Source organism: Panthera tigris, chromosome A1 (genome assembly GCF_018350195.1).
Source record: "Panthera tigris isolate Pti1 chromosome A1, P.tigris_Pti1_mat1.1, whole genome shotgun sequence".
Taxonomy (NCBI): Eukaryota; Metazoa; Chordata; class Mammalia; order Carnivora; family Felidae; genus Panthera; species Panthera tigris.
This window is the reverse complement of record NC_056660.1, coordinates 159,990,746-160,007,043: the sequence shown is the minus strand read 5'-3', so window position 1 is coordinate 160,007,043 and position 16,298 is coordinate 159,990,746. Positions and strand designations below refer to the sequence as shown.

Here is a 16,298-nt window from a genome sequence, read left to right as displayed (position 1 = left end):
TATATTTTCTCTGTTCCTTTCTAGTCTTTTTTGCTTTTGATCACTCTTACCCATTCAAAGTTTCCCCTTCAATAATTCTTGCAGACATGGTTTAATGTTCATGAACTCCTTTAGTTTTTGCTTGTTTTGGAAACTGTTTATCTCTTTATCTCTCCTGAATGACAGCCTTACTGGCAATCTTGGCTACATATTTGGGAACTTTCTTTTCATTATTTTTATTTAAATATACGGCCATACTAATTAGATAACAGGAGTTATCTAACAGGAGTTAAATCTGTTTCCTTTAAAAAAAAAAACATGAGTAAATGGAACTATGAATGAACTGAAGTATTCTAATAATGCTATTAGGGACAAAACTAAATAAACAGATGTCTGTTCCTGATATATTAACTCTTGTTGTTGCATCTAGTATATTCTAATACTTGTATGTCCAGTGCAAATTGGGACAATGATGATGATGTTAATAATAATATTGGAGACTAGTTACCTAATAACCTATACTTGGTTACAACTGTTATGCTTCATTGATGTTTACTTTAACTTTAAAATATAAAAGTACTCATTAAAATGTATTTTTTTCTAAATTTTCTTGAAATATTTTTATATCATAGACAAGTTAAGTATTAATTGTGAAAAGATAAAAGTGGGGATAGTCTATGAATACAAATTCTGTGCTCTTTCATGTTACCTCAGGGACTCCTGAATTTCTTATAGGTGTTCCTGACTCTGTATCAACAACCCCACTTCAAACGTTGCTCCCGAGTATCTTTGAGTTTACTACTGTAGCTTTTGTCTTCAAAGAGATTAACAAATTCTGAAAAACATTAGCATTAACAGAAAATCCTTTTGTTCACTGCCTCATAAACAGAAAGGATGGAAGAACTTTCACATAAGAAGGAATTGGGAAATAAATTGAGATATTCCTTTACTCATAAATTTCTTTTTATTTACTATAATCAAATGTAAAATAAAGATATTGGATGAGGCACATTCTAAATAAGTTATATTGCAAGACACAAAAAAGTCTAAGAGAAGGTAAACTAGATTTTAAATAACCATAGAAATGCCACATGTCCAAATGGTATGAAAGGGTGAGGGGAGATAATATTTTTAAAGAATATTTCTTTAGCAAGAATTTAACTCTGAGTCCAGGCTTCCAGAGGAAAAGGAAGGAGTGTTGCCTCCCTAAAGAATTTCTGACAAAAGAGTTTAATGCAATTACTTGAAGGACTTGGTATGTTTCTCTTTCAGTGTGGAGAGAGGTGGAACAGTGTCAGAGGAATCTAAAGAGCAATAGGCTGAAACAACTGTGGCACCCGACAAAAGGCCTGGAAAGTACTCCATTCACAGAGATGGTTGAAGCAAGGAAGCTGGCACATTTCCCTGAATCAGACACAGGCTACCTAGGAAACAAACAGCTTAGGCTTCTCTTGTGTTGTGTGCAAAAGGCTTCCTAGAAAGGTAAAGAGGTCTTATAAGGTAAAGGGTGGAAGATCACTGGATGTCCAGGGCTGTGGATGAAGTCCAGTCAAAAGAGATACAGATGTTTGCCATGAGGAAGCATGGCATCCCCAGGACGGGTTGTCTCCAAAGAAACCATAAAATGACCGAATATACGTCATCTTTAAAATCCTGCCACATTTCATGGAGCATAAAACAATTTCTTTCTTTTCCTACTCTAAACTGAGAAGGATCAGAATGCAAGGATAGTAATACGGTGGACAGAAAATTAGAAGTTGACAAAAAGCCAGTTTCCTTATAGAATTGCAAGAGAAAATTAAATGGGCCTTTTCTCAAAACAACAACTTGTAAAACTGAAAGTGAAAAAGATGAAGAAAAGACTTTATTAGCAAAGGAAACCCAGAGTTGCGATATGGATACTAAGAGCCTCAAGAAGGAAGGAGGCACCTCATTGGAAGAGGAGGTCAGATAAGATAAAGAATGAAAAATGTCTGTTTGACTTTCATGAGAGTAAGTTTGATGGATTAGTATGAGTAGAAGTAATTTCAAACTGGAAAATGCATTCTTTTCTCCCACCGGAGACATTTCTACTATAGGTATTCTGGATGTTTTGAAAACCCTGCTAAAAGTTAGAACAACCATTTCTGTCTCTACCATTTCTTTTCGGCATGGCCTTGAGTAAGTCATTTTGTCTACTGAAAATAATATTAAAAGTAACTAAAAATAATATTTAAAAAAATAATATTTACCTCAGAAATGTTTGGAGTTGACGTAAGGTAATTTTCTAAGTGGCTGACAATTTAGTTTAACTTAATAGTCTTTGGAAATATGAATGTCCTTATTTGAATAAATAAATTTCAATATGGATTAGACAGGTATTTATACATGTGTACTAAAAATTATATACTTATCTAATTAAACTTTTTGTTTGGGCGCCATCCAGTAACATTCAAAGTGACTTATTTGGTTATTGGATGTATCTTAATTTTCTTAAAGAAATATTTTGGAGAAAATGAAAATTAATTCTAAAAATAACATCTTTACTTAATGAAATTCTGCAATTAATTTTTACTCCTTAAATGGGTAAATATGCAAATAAATAATACAAATTCTAACTCATTATACACTTATATACAAATAGCAAACTTGCTACTGAGGTATATTTTCACAAAGAAAGAGTATGAGTCAGTAGTACAAATATTATTCTTAACTCCATAAAATGGTGCTCAATATGAGAGAAGAAGCAGCACATGGAAACTGCACCAAGAGTTTATCTCAACAATTGCCCTCTCAGTAATGACAGAGAATAGATAATCCCAGTTAAAACTTAAATCACTCTTATCAAATTTGAGGAAGGGTATGATAATATGTGTGATAAAAGCTAAATCATACCTAACATAGCTAAGATTTAAGTCTTAACTTTCTACTGGAATTTTCAGATTTCAATTATTGCTATACAATAATTTGCAAGAACAAAAAAAGTGCACAAGAACTTATTTCATGAAAAAGAAAAAAAACACTCTTTAATAAGATACTTTTTAAATGCCATCTGTAAACTATTTGAAAATTAAGAAAATTTGTGAGTTATTGGCATTTTATGGCTAATTAAAATATTTAAAATGCAGTGATATAATGTATAAGCTAATCAACTCAGACATATGCTAGCTTAAAATTAATTTGTCATACCCTACAATTCAACAAAATTGCACAGAATCATCCCTCAAAGAAAACACTGTATTTATCTCCATGATATTTTTAAGTTAAGAGGTACTATTAAGTGGTTAATTGTTGAATAGAGCCTAAAAATACATGTGTCTGATTGTCCATGATGAATGTCCTGTCAATCACTGTTTGGATTAATAGAAGAGAAGATTATCTTTTAAAATATAACTGCATATTAAAATACATGTTATTTACAATGATGTTGTATTAGAGTATTTTTATGCATGCCAGGGGAAAATTCCAGAGACTATTTGTCTCTTCACTCAGAAAATAATATAAATATATAATATCATTCTTAAAAAATTGTTTAATTTTAAGGAATGATTTTCATAAAGTGTAATTACTGATCAAGTAATAGTTTATGACTTTCTATTCAGATGTAAAAATTTATACAGCAAGAACTTCCTGTTTCTTTTCATGAACAAAAGAAAGAGGAAACTACATAAAGAATATAGAATGAATAGCATATAACATACACAAACACACAAATATATATATATATATATATATATATTCATACATTTGACTTACACTTATCACCATAATGCATCGTTATTTATCATATTTACAGAAAAATAAATTGAATAAAATAGAGATTTTAGAAAGACATTTTAGTCTGTTTTAAGAGGTACTGTGGTTTAAATATCTTATTTGGGATTATAGTAGCTAACCTCGAGATGGTTCCCAATGACCCACTCCCACCTTGTACTCATAGCTTCTATAGTCTTCTCCCACGTTTCATCATGGTTGGTCTGTGTATGTCCACCAATAGAAAATGGCATAATAATTGTATGTCATTTGTGAATTAGATTATTAAAAAATGCTGCAGTTTCCCTTTTGTGTAATGTCCTACCCACCTTCTCACTCACTCCCTCCTTCTAGAAGAAGCCGGGTGCCTTTTTATATTGTGGGCAGGTCCATCTGGTGGGCAACCAAGACATCTGCCAGTAACCATGCAAGTGAGGGTGAAATCCTCCACCTCCAATCAAGTCTGCAACACTGACCAGTGTCTTGATTATAACTCCATGAGAGACCCTGAACTAAACCACCCAGCTAACCATTCTTAAATTTCTGATTCACCTAACATGTTGGATAATGGGCTTTTGTTTAAGATACTAAGTTTGCAGGCAATTTGTTACAACAGTATGTAAAGATATGATTTGTAGATGATAGATATCAATGAAGATACAACTGTTGCTTGTGTTTTTTTTTTAATTTAGAAGTAATATTTTCAGACCAAAAATTTTATAACCCATAGATTTACTTTCCCACACTAGCTTTTTTTTTTTTAATGTTTATTCAAAAGTCCAGTTTGTGTAAGATGTGTAAGTTTCTGTTAGTGGCTCAAAAAATCTACATATTAAGGCCCATTTAACCTATTTTACCTACCTCTTATGTCTTTATCTTTAGCTGACATCTGTCTCTTAATAAAAGTTAGTCACCTCCTTCCTCTCTTTTATAACAATTGGGACTTGTGAAATCTGTCCACCTACCCTTTGGGGTATTATATACTTGTGAAGGAAAGTTACTGGTTGCATATAGTAATAGCTACTCACATGCAGATATATTCTCCTCGCAGCTTTCCTTCCCTATCAAAGGTTTTGAAAGCACTGCATTTCTCTTACAAAATAAAACAAAGCCAACAACAACAACACCTCACAAAATTGTGAGCACAAAGATCTGAAAGAAACATTCAATTAGTTTTATTTTTTATACCTTCTGTCATCCTGAGATGTTTAGAAGGTAAGACAATACATAATCACCTTATTTTCTTTCTCTTCTACATTTTTCACATTGCATTGATATTCCTGCACTTCCCTAAATATGCCAGCTTTTGCAATATACTTCCATTTTATTTCTAAAGGTGTTTAGTGGAACAGCAGCAGCAAAAGGCTGAAAGTTACCTCTAAGCTAAAGGTCAGGTGTGACAATGAAAATAAGAAAATGTCCAAACAACAGAAAATCACCATGTATAAGACCAGTGACCTTTTTTTCAAATGATGACATAATGTATTTTATTTTGTACCAAAACTACAATGTGAAAGGCTATTTGATTAAATGGATTTCACTGAAACTATATTTTGTTATACTATTTATAACAAAGAAAATTTGCTACACTTAATATTGGTGTAAAAGAGAATCTTTCAAATGAATGGTAACTATCTTACAGGATTTTGCACATTTAGGAAGCTAACTAATGTTTTTTTCCCATTAAGGCTGATCTAAAAAAACCCAAAAAACAAAAAAAAACCAAAACTGTTACTTAGATGTTAAAGAGAACCTACAGCTTGGAATGAAATCAATGACGTGAGGTTACTTTATTTTTTGATTAATCCCTATCACACCAGAAATATGAAAAAAAAAATTGGGTAGGGTGTAGATGGTTCAAAGGAACCAAAGGTAGGCCAGCTGCTAAAAGTAAAGGAAGCTGCAAGTTTAGCTCTAGGAACTTATATATCTATCTGCATATATATCCATAAGATAATAGCATGGAATTTTAAATATGGAAAAACTTTGTCTCCACAAATCTGCCCATTTCCCCAAATGAAACACAGTTCCCAGTATTCACAGACTCTTCTCATCCTTAACCTTTACATCTGGGTTTGTCTATGATTTTCTTATAAAGAATACAATCTGTTTACAAGTGATAGCATGTGACCTATGAGGCCAATTCAGAAAAAATATATTACAGTTTCTGCCCTAGTCTCTTAGAATCCCACTGGAGGCCAGACACCATGAAAAAAAGTTTGATTACCGTGTCATTACTCACATCGTGAGCAAGTCCAAGCTACCTCATGGAGATGCTTTCATTCAAAAAACTGCCCAACCAGCCAAGCTTTTCTTCCATCTTGGACCCTCCAGACAGCCTAAAAAGTACCAGTGAATGGTCTCAGTTGACACATGGAACAAGTGATTCACCTAGCCAATCCCTACCTGAATTCCTCATACTCCAAAGTGTTGTTTGTTATTTTTAGCTGTAGACATTTTTGTTACACAGTAATAGATAAACTAAGATAAAATCTGATGCCTGGAAATGGGCAGTCCATGTATCAAAACCTAAAACATTTAGCGTTGAGTTTTAAACTGAGTAGTAAGAATGAGCTACAAAAGCCTGAAGATAGCTTTTAATGTCAACTGGATGAGCCTGAAGAAAATGGTTCATTAGAACTTGAAGGACAGATAAGACAATGCTATCAGAAATGGCAAAATAACACATTCCATGTAATGGCAGGAAGTGTGGCAATACTGTCACTTCACATGAATGTCTAATAAATTCACGGACCTATGGAGATTTTCCAGAAAAATACAGAATTATAATGTCTGGGATCTTTCATATGTCTATAATAAAATATTTTTGAAAACGAATTATGAACTAAATGATAAAATGTTCAATTTTGAAAAGTATGCGAAGTAAATATAAAGAAATGTGGTTTCCTAAGTTGAAAAATAAGATTGTTTCTCTTCACAGTTTCTCCTCACCAAATATTTGCAAAGTATGAAATGCGTCCAGAGCAAAAATCAAATCCCAGATGGAGCTATGTGGTCCACCTTTGTTACTACTTCAGAAAGGTCTAAGATGGAACATACAACATTTAAGATAGACAGAAGTACTTACAAGGATTTTTAATATAGAATTTATATGCCATGAAGTCAACATTTTAAAGGGTATAATTCAGAGGTTTTAGTATATTCACAAAATTGTATAAGTAATTACCTAATTTCAGCACATTTTCATAGCCACAAAAATAAACCCCATATCCACATCCCACACCCGTCAGCAGATACTTCTCATCCCCCTAAACTATTCCTTGGCAACACACCTAATCTGCTTTCTATGTGTCTTTATTCACCTCTCATGGACATTTCTTATAAATCGTATAATGTGTGGCTTTTTGTGTTGACTTCTGTTCCTTAACACACTTTCAATGTCCACCTGTGTTTTATCATATATCATATATCATATATCATATATCATATATCAGTGCTTCATTCCTTTTCATGGTTGAAAAATATCACATTGCATGAATATAAGGTATTTTGTTTATCCACTCATCAGTTCATGTATTTGGGTTGTTTCCACCTGTGGGCTACTGTCAACAGTGCTGCTATTCCTGAACAAGTTTTGCATGGATATGTTTTCATTTCTCCTGGGTATATAACAAGGAACATAATTTACCAAAAATTCTTCTAAAACAGAGAAGTACACACTTTCCATCTCTAAGAGGTCATTCATTACACTTATACCAAACCAGACAAACATAGCACAAGAAAAGAAACTACAGACCAGTATCTCTTATAAACATAGATGCAAACATCCTCAACAAAATGCTAGCAATGCAAATACAGCAACATAAAAAAAAAGGTTTATATACCATGACTAAGTGGGAAATCAGATTCTCTCCCTTTCCAGGGTTTTGTTTTTGCTGCTATTTTTTGTAGTAGTTGTTTGTCTTGTGACTTTTCTGCATTAAATCTCTGAAGTCTCTTCTTTGTCCTGAGTGGCCATTGAATTCTCTGTTAACTTAGTGGTCAGCTACATGAAAAGATAAGTGGTCAGCTAATGTCTTAGTGGACAGAGATTTTCTTAAGTGCCCAGTCTCTGCTGAGGTGCTCTGTATATATACAGTGAAATGCCTTACACACTTGACCAGAAAGTATACAACTCTGACTTAATCTGTACTTCCTGTTCATTCCCAACCATAAGGTCATCTGGAAGTGAGACCACAGGACCTTTTTAGGTCTACACTGAGCATGTGTACTGGCCTGGGGTATGTGGACTGTCTTACACACGTGTGTGACCTTATAGATACCCAAGAATATGTGGGCACTTTTTAAAAATCGTTTTTTAACATTTATTTATTTTTGAGAGACAGAGAGAGCACAAGCAGAGGAGGGGCAAAAAGAGAGGGAGACACAGAATCCGAAGCAGGCTCTAGGCTCTGAGCTGTCAGCACGGAGCCAACATGGGGCTCAAACCCATAAAATGTGAGATTATGACTGGAGCCAAGTCGGATGCTTAACTGACTGAGCCACCCAGGTGGCCCTGAGCTTTTCAAAGCTCCCTATGGATGTCTCATTTTCATAGTCTATGATATCCATGTATCACCATTATATATGTCGTATAAAATTCATCCCCTTACTTTCCAGGTGTTATATGAGATAAATTTTATTCAAAGAATTCTACCTGAGAAAACTCTTCCATGCCTGAATCTTATTTGGACAATGACATTCTAGATTTAAATCCTGAGCCTCATGCTATAATAGGAAAATGCTTTGGGGACTTTCAACTCTTACATGTAGGAGTGGTGTAAATGATTGCAAATCAGAGGTGTACCATGACAGCTAGTCCTCAATCACCTTCCAATGAACATCTCTGTGTAGTGTGTATCTTTACAGCTTTGTGTAGGTGTTCCCTCTCTTTAAATCTGGATTGGCCCAGATTAAAAGTAACAGGAGTGGCAATTCATGACTGGCGTTAGGTTAGAGGAAGTTTTGAAAATTCTACTGTGGTCTCTTGGAATATTGTCAGGGAAGCTGACCAACATGCAGGAAGTCTCCTTACTCTAAGACTATCATGAAATGAAGAAACTCAAGTTAGCTATGTAGAGAGTTTACATGAAAAGATAAATGGCCACCTCTAGTTGTCCTAGTCGCCAGAACTGTAAGGGAAGAAACAATTTGCAAATCTAGTTATCTAATTAAACACTCAGATTACTGAAACTCATCACACTTTGTCTGCAAACACATGAGAAACCTACAGCAAAAGCACAGCCCCACCAAACCTAGTCAAAGCACAAAATCATGAAAGATGATTATGTACTTTTGCTTTATACCATTATATTTTGTAATGACGTATTAAACAGAAATAGTTTAATTTTTATTTTGCTAACAAAATTTGTAAGGAGAAATATGTTGACCAGTGACAGGTGAAATACATAAAAGGAAATGTTGAACGATCATTTCCTGGAGAAGGATAACTGAAGGTCAAAATCAATCAGGACAGAATTTGTGCAAAAGTTTTTAAAAACGTAGGCCTACAGAAGCCCAGCCTGGCATTTACTTAAAAGACTACCATAATGTAAGGAAGATCAGGTTAGCTATATGGAGAGGCTGAATGGAGAGATTCAAGGCCAGCCACCACTAGAAATACATACATGTTCTAAAATGCAAAATTTAAGACTGGATTACTTATGTTGTAATTATATGGCAATCTAGAAACATGAAAATGACCTATTATAGAAGGATTTTTAGTTTGGAAAGATTGTTGTGTGGTAGATACAATGTGGATTTTATAATTAATTGACGTAAGTCTAAATCATTGGTCTGCCACTCACCAGCTATTTTACTATTAGTGGAAATCTCTGTTTCCAGTTTTGAGCTATCGTGAATAATGCTGTAATGATCCTTCCTGCATATGTCTCATTGTGCGTGTATACATGCACTTCTACTGAAATAAAATTGCTGAGACAGAGAATGGGTCTATATTTACTTCTTAAAAATAAGAAGTCAATTTTTAAAAAAGAGTAGCACAAATTTCAAATTCAACTGTTTGAGAGATTATGTGGCTCCATTGCCTTACCAACATCAAAATCTCCATCTTGAGTTTTAAGTATCAGATATTTTAATTGCTAATTCCATTTCCCAATAAGAATACTACTCTGAGGGTTATATGTTAGGTGATAAGTCTATGTAACATTACTTTTCATATCCTATTTTTGGCATGAAGTATAAACTTTTATCAGAGGAAATACATTCATGGGCACAAAAATGATCAACTATTTGTCATTTCTTTTTTTTTTTAATGTTTATATATTTTTGAGAGAGAGAGAAACAGAGAGTGAGTGGGGGAGGGGCAGAGGGAGAGGGAGACACAGAATCCAAAGAGGCTCCAGGCTCTGAACTGTCAGCACAGAGTCCGATGTGGGGCTGGAACTCACGAACCACAAAATCATGACCTAGGCTGGAGTCAGACGTTTAACCAAATGAGCCACCCAGGTGCCCCAACTATTTGTCATTTCTAAGTTGTCCTTGTATCTCTGAAGTTCCTTGTTTTTCAAAATAGGTAACACCTAGAATAAAATAATGTTACCTAGTCAATATACATTGGTAGCCCTACAATGATCGTGATAGGAGTCGAGTGCCAAGTTGGTAATTCTGGGTAGGTACATCTTCAAGTATAACTTTTCCCCAATTGGAAGTGAGTAGAGGTCCTTCCCACATTATTGGCACAGCCAGATATGAAAGAAATGTATTCTCCTTACTTCAAATGTATCTGGTCAGGCATCCCACTCTCTGCACCCTGCCAATTTACTTCATGAATACCGAGAGCTAGCTTTAGAGTTCTGCTTAAGGCACCTGCCCCAGCATGGTGTCCCCATCTTTTTGGTGGGCATCTTATTTAGCCTACCTTAATTCTGCCTATCCAAAATCTCATAGACACTAAGTATTCTATATTTAGAAAAGGGTTGTGGTTATTATTCAAATGTTTAACATTACGTGGAAATGCCATTAACTCTGGCACAAGAATATGTACTCAAGTCCAAGCCTAGTTCTTCCTCCTGTTTATTCCTAATTAAACAGCTCTCAGTTCTGCCCCTTCTGCAGATTTACTTTTACTTTTTCAACAGATGCATTTTGGCCAAAGTCCAGTTGCTATGCAATCCTAGATTTAAGAACTCCCATCAACAAAGCAAGCAAATCACTGCATATAGAAATAGGTAATATGGAAATAGAGAGGTAGGCGATCAGCAAAGGGCTCTATTATTGGCCTTGGAGCCAGCGAAATAAGCTACTCATATATGTACATTATGTCTCCTGAATTTCTTCTTGTCACATGTAGTTGAATATAATATTCCCATTTCATCAGTGACTTCTGCTGGGTGACTCCTCTATGCTTCCTAATATTACCCAAAACAGGAAAGGTATTGCCGGTCCCAGTTGTTATTCATTGTTAGTGTAACTTTTCACAAATGTCCATGGTAACAAGCTGGCAATTGTCTTTCAAAAGGTCTGAAAAAGCCTCAGCATCTTTTGAGATATCTGCAGCTTTTGAACACAAATCCCTAGTGATCTCTGCTGATCACAACATCCAGTTTCTGCGAAAGTCACCAGAGAGCATATCCTACTTGCAGACATTACTAAACCAGCTGGCTATCAGGTGAGAAGTTTCAAGTGGATCTTTTAGTATTTGTTTTTGTTCAGAGCTCCATTCAAATTCACTTTATTTCTGGTGTCTCTGTGAATTGGGATTAATAAAATCTTTAAGGGGGGGGGGAATGTGATTTCACAAAAACCCAAAAGATCCACCTGTCTTTGGGCTTTCAGTTTAGTGGCAAAATCAATAGAGATAGTCATTCATTTCTCACCATTTGCAGGATATCTCTTTCTCCATGCAATTTTATTCCTCAAATTTCAACACATTGGAACAGCTTTAGATTTCAGCTGTGTTTATCAGAAAGACATTTCTTGTCATATGAAAGACATAAATTCTCCTGCATTCTTTCTGTCTAGAAGGAAATTATGATATTATCAGTACAAAGAACCAATTTGCTCCTGATGGTTATCAAAGTTCAGAGGTCACTACATTAAATTATTATATATGCTTTGAATTTAAATATTCCTGTGGAAAATCCATACATATATGTTGAAAACAATTTCACTAAAATGAAAATAGTGTTATACTGGATTCCAAAAAGATATTAAAAAGAAAGCATTAGCCAAATCTATTATGGCATACCAATCATCTTTGGCCAGTTACACTTCTTTTACAGTCTTTACTATATTGGCTATGGTATAAACAATGAGGAGAACCACCTTGTTATATCCTCCAATAGCTATTCTCATATCCCGTAAATGAATTGGATGTAATGTTCCTACTTTGATCATTTCCTTCATAAGAACAATGTTCTTGTACTTTTAGAATTCTACACTGCTTAATTTTATTACAGAAAAGTGCTTAGGCAATACAAAGATTCCCATCCAGCATGTCCAATTAAAACTAGATAGCGTCCCTTTTGCACATAATATCAATTCCAAGTTCACATTCAAGTAAGGGCAACAGAACCTTGGAATATATTCTCCAGTCACATTTTCAAATCTATAGCTGTAGATTTGAAATCTATAGCTCCACCTCTATGTGACATGTAGGTTTCACATATGGCCCCATAAGAGCATTCTCTTCTTCTCCTGTGGGATCACTGCCCACTAGTAATTACCAGAAATTTACACTACCTCCAGACCATCTCATCCATGCAACTGTGAAAGGCCTTGGATCCCCTGCTAGGATATGCAGGATCAGATCATAACCTTTCTTCAATCATTGTACTTTTATTTCTTTATCTAAGAGAGTAAATTTGCCACCATGTTCACATATTTTCTATTCTAAATTACAACCCTTTTAACAGGATTTAAATTCTTAAAACCTTGACTCTATAGAGTTAACTTGATAGATTACTTAAGGAGTATGAGTGTGTCATTTGGGGGACCATGTGTGGGATACTATGGACTGAATGCTTGTATCATCCCAAAATTCATATGCTGAAACCCTAATTCCCAGTTTTACAGCTGGGTCTTTGGAAGATGGGTCTTTGGAAGGTAATAGGTCATAAGAGTAGAGTCCTCATGATGGGATTAGTGCCCTAAGAAGACAGAGGCTCTTGCTTCTTCTCTCTCTCCCCATGTGATAATAAAACAAGGCAGCTGTCTATAAATCAGGAAGAAAGCCCTTACCAGGAACCTTGATCTTGAACTTTCTAGGCTCCCAAAATATGAGAAATATATGTCTGTTTTCTAAGCTACTCAGTCTATGGTAATGTGTTATAGCCACCAGAACTGACGGCTATAGTTGGAAGAAACCTCTCTCTTATGTCCTGAATCTGATAATGTGCTTTCTATTGGCAATACAATTAATTTTCCCTTTTTAGTTTTCAATAACTTTTTAATGTCTTCACTGTCTGAATAGTAAATATTCCTATCATACACACTCCTTTCTTTCAGGCAGAATAACTAAACTAGCAAATGAGTTTCTGCCTCTTGAATATTTTCTTGACACTTATTAGCAGAGTTATCTACACAAGGATCCCAAAATTGGTGGAGAAGCAGGGAGCTTTATGACAGCATCTATCATGGTCTGTGTTAACAACCTTAGTTTAGACGTGTATCCTTAAGATCATACAGCCAATCTGGGGGTACCAGCAACTGTGATACTTCTACTTCTTCAGAAAATGGATTCTAGTTGCTAGATATGGGGAAGGACAGTTTCCCCTCTTGGGTAAGTGTGGAAACCCACTGTGACAGATTAGTTTTCATATCACCCATAATGGTCTGCTCACAAAAGCTTGCAGCCACTTAGGATCAGTCCACAACCCAAATAATCCCTTTAAATCAGCATTATCTAGTATTAGTGATGTGACCCACCCTCCCCAAACTGGTTTGTTCTGAGAATTCATGCTGGCAAGGATTAGTCTTCCACTGTTTTCTTCACAAAATGGCCTTTAACAGAATACCCTCTGGATTCCACAGCCTGCAGGAAATCAGTGGTTATAAGTGATTTACTTTCCAGTAAATATGTGGGTTAAAGTGGCCACTGAAACAGTGGAAGAATTTCAGCAACCAGAAAATATGATCTTAATTCATTATCTGTTAATATTCTTGTTTATTCTCCTTTAAAGGTCCAGTTTTCACCAAAGCTGATGTTAACTGTTCTGCTTCACATTCTCATTCTATTCACTTAGTTAATTCCTTTAGGTCTAAATCTATTTCCTTTAAATCGCATGGTAAGATTTGTTATTCATATTCTGTCTCCAGGCTTTTGCCAATCAATACTAAGGATAAAGAAAGCATCATCCCTCCATTAAATAATCCTAGTACTTTTGCTCCCCCCTTCCACTCTTAAAACATGTACCATAGCCCTAAAGATGTATGGGTTTGAAAAGCAAGGTAGAATTGTCAAAGCTGACTTACATAAATCATAGGGCTCACTTCCACTGGTCTATTTGACTATTCTTACAGAAATATAGCACTGATTATATTGCTGCAATTTTACAATAAGTTTTGATATACTGTGGATCCTATACTCTCATATTCTTCTTCAAGTTTAGGCTGGCTAATTTTGGTCTCATGTATTCATATAAATTGGTTTGTAAATTTCCAATAAATTACATTTGCATTTGACATAAGACTGTACTGAATCTATAGATCAATTTGGGGTGAAGAGACATTTTCACAATATTGAGTTTTCCCATTGAAGAAGGTATTTCCTTTCTTTAAATTGTAAAAAAATAAAATAAAATAAATTGAAGCATGAAAGATACTAGCTTATATTTTCCCTTTCATGCAATGTTGTTCTCTAGGTTATACTTGCCTACCTTATTGAAGCATGCATGCACAGCCTTTACTGCTATCAATATCTTACACCTGAATGTTACATTTATCATTAATGTTATTATGTCATTAATGTCAATGTTATTAATAAAACAACATTGACACATTTTTATCATCCAAAATCCATAGTATTCATTGGGGCTCTCTCTTAGCCTTGCTATGAGTTTGCACAAATGTACAATTACATGTACTGACCGTTAAAGTATCAAACATAATAGTTTCAGTGCACTAAAAATCCTCTGTGCTCTGCCTATTCCTCCCTCCCTCCCCAACCTCTGGCAATCTCTGATCTTCGTACTATCTCCAGTTACTACTTTCACAGAATGTCATCTAGTTATAATTATACAGTAGCCTTTCAAATGGTTTATTTCACTTAGTAATATGCGTTTAAGATTCCTCTATGTCTTTTCATGGCTTGAGAGTTCATTTCCTTTTAGCACTAATAATATTCTGTTGTCTCGAGGTGCCACAGTTTATTTTTCCGTTCCTTAATGAAGGACATCTTGGTGCTCTCTAAAATTAAAACATAAAAATAAAGTTCCAAGCCTTGGCTCCAGTGACCCAATCATTCCTTTTTGGCAGATGTTCCTTTCCCCTTCTTTGGGGTTATAAGGCATTGGCTAGGGTCATGCCCAGGTTCCAGTCCTATGCAGTACTCAGCTTCCTGGGCAGCATCAATTTCTATAGAATCGTTGTTGCCTGACCTTTTTCTCTTCTTGTGTGTTTCCAGGCCAGGGCTCTCTGCATCTTCCTCAAATGCTACAGAATATCAATAAAGTCCCTTCACCATGTGGAGAACCTAGCGGGCTGACACTTCATCTCTTGGTCCTTCCCAAATATGACTGAGTCCGTGCTCGTGGGATTGACCCCTACCTGCTTTACCTTGACATATCCTTTGTTACACTCTGCTTTCAACTGTACTTGCTATATTTCTTGTCAATAATCTTGGTCTCTGGGCCATGCCCAACCATGACTGCTTCCAAATGTGGAACTTTAATTCACCGGTTCTTGTTATCCTGTCTCACCAACCCACACACCTGCACCATTACGCTCCAGTTGGGGGAAACAGACAACCTCACGTTTTCCCTAGTTGTCTTTTTTCTTAATATCCGTATCAAGTTGGGTATTAGGTAATGTTGGCCTCATGATAGAAATTGAGAAGTATTCCTTTGTCTTCAATTTGCTGCAACAGTTTGTGTGAAAAGTCACGTTACTTTTTTCTTAAATGTTAGGTAGACTTTCCCAATAAAGCAAATTTACCCTGGAATTTTTAATTGTAGGAAAGTTTTTAATTACAAATTAGTAGTTACTCATTATGAAGCTATTAGTGCTGTTTCTTCCAGAATGTTGAAATTTTGTGTCAAAGAATTTGTCCATCTATCTTTGTCTATTTTATCAATGGCAAAATTACTGGCATAAAATTCCTTCCAGTATGCCCTTCTTATCCTTTCAATATCATTAGAATTAACAATGTCACCTGCTTCATTCCTGATATTGGTATTCTGATCAGATACTGTAGACTGATTAATTTTATTGATAATTTCAATTTCAAAGAGTCTACTTTTGGTTTTGTTAAGTATCTCATTGTTTTTTGTTTGTTTTTTTTGTTTTTAGTTTCCTGTCTTGTTTATTTCCATTTTAATTATTTTCTTTGATTACTTTAGGTTTAACTTTATTTCACTTTCTAGTTTCTTAATTTGGAAGTTGAGGTAATTGATTTTAGACCTTTCTTC

At 35.0% G+C, this 16,298-nt stretch overlaps 1 pseudogene; it reads right to left on the bottom strand.

Moving 5' to 3' along the window:
- Positions 1–11,937: 11,937 nt before the first annotated feature.
- On the bottom strand, positions 11,938–15,641 carry LOC122230620 (annotated as a pseudogene).
- Positions 15,642–16,298: the final 657 nt, after the last annotated feature.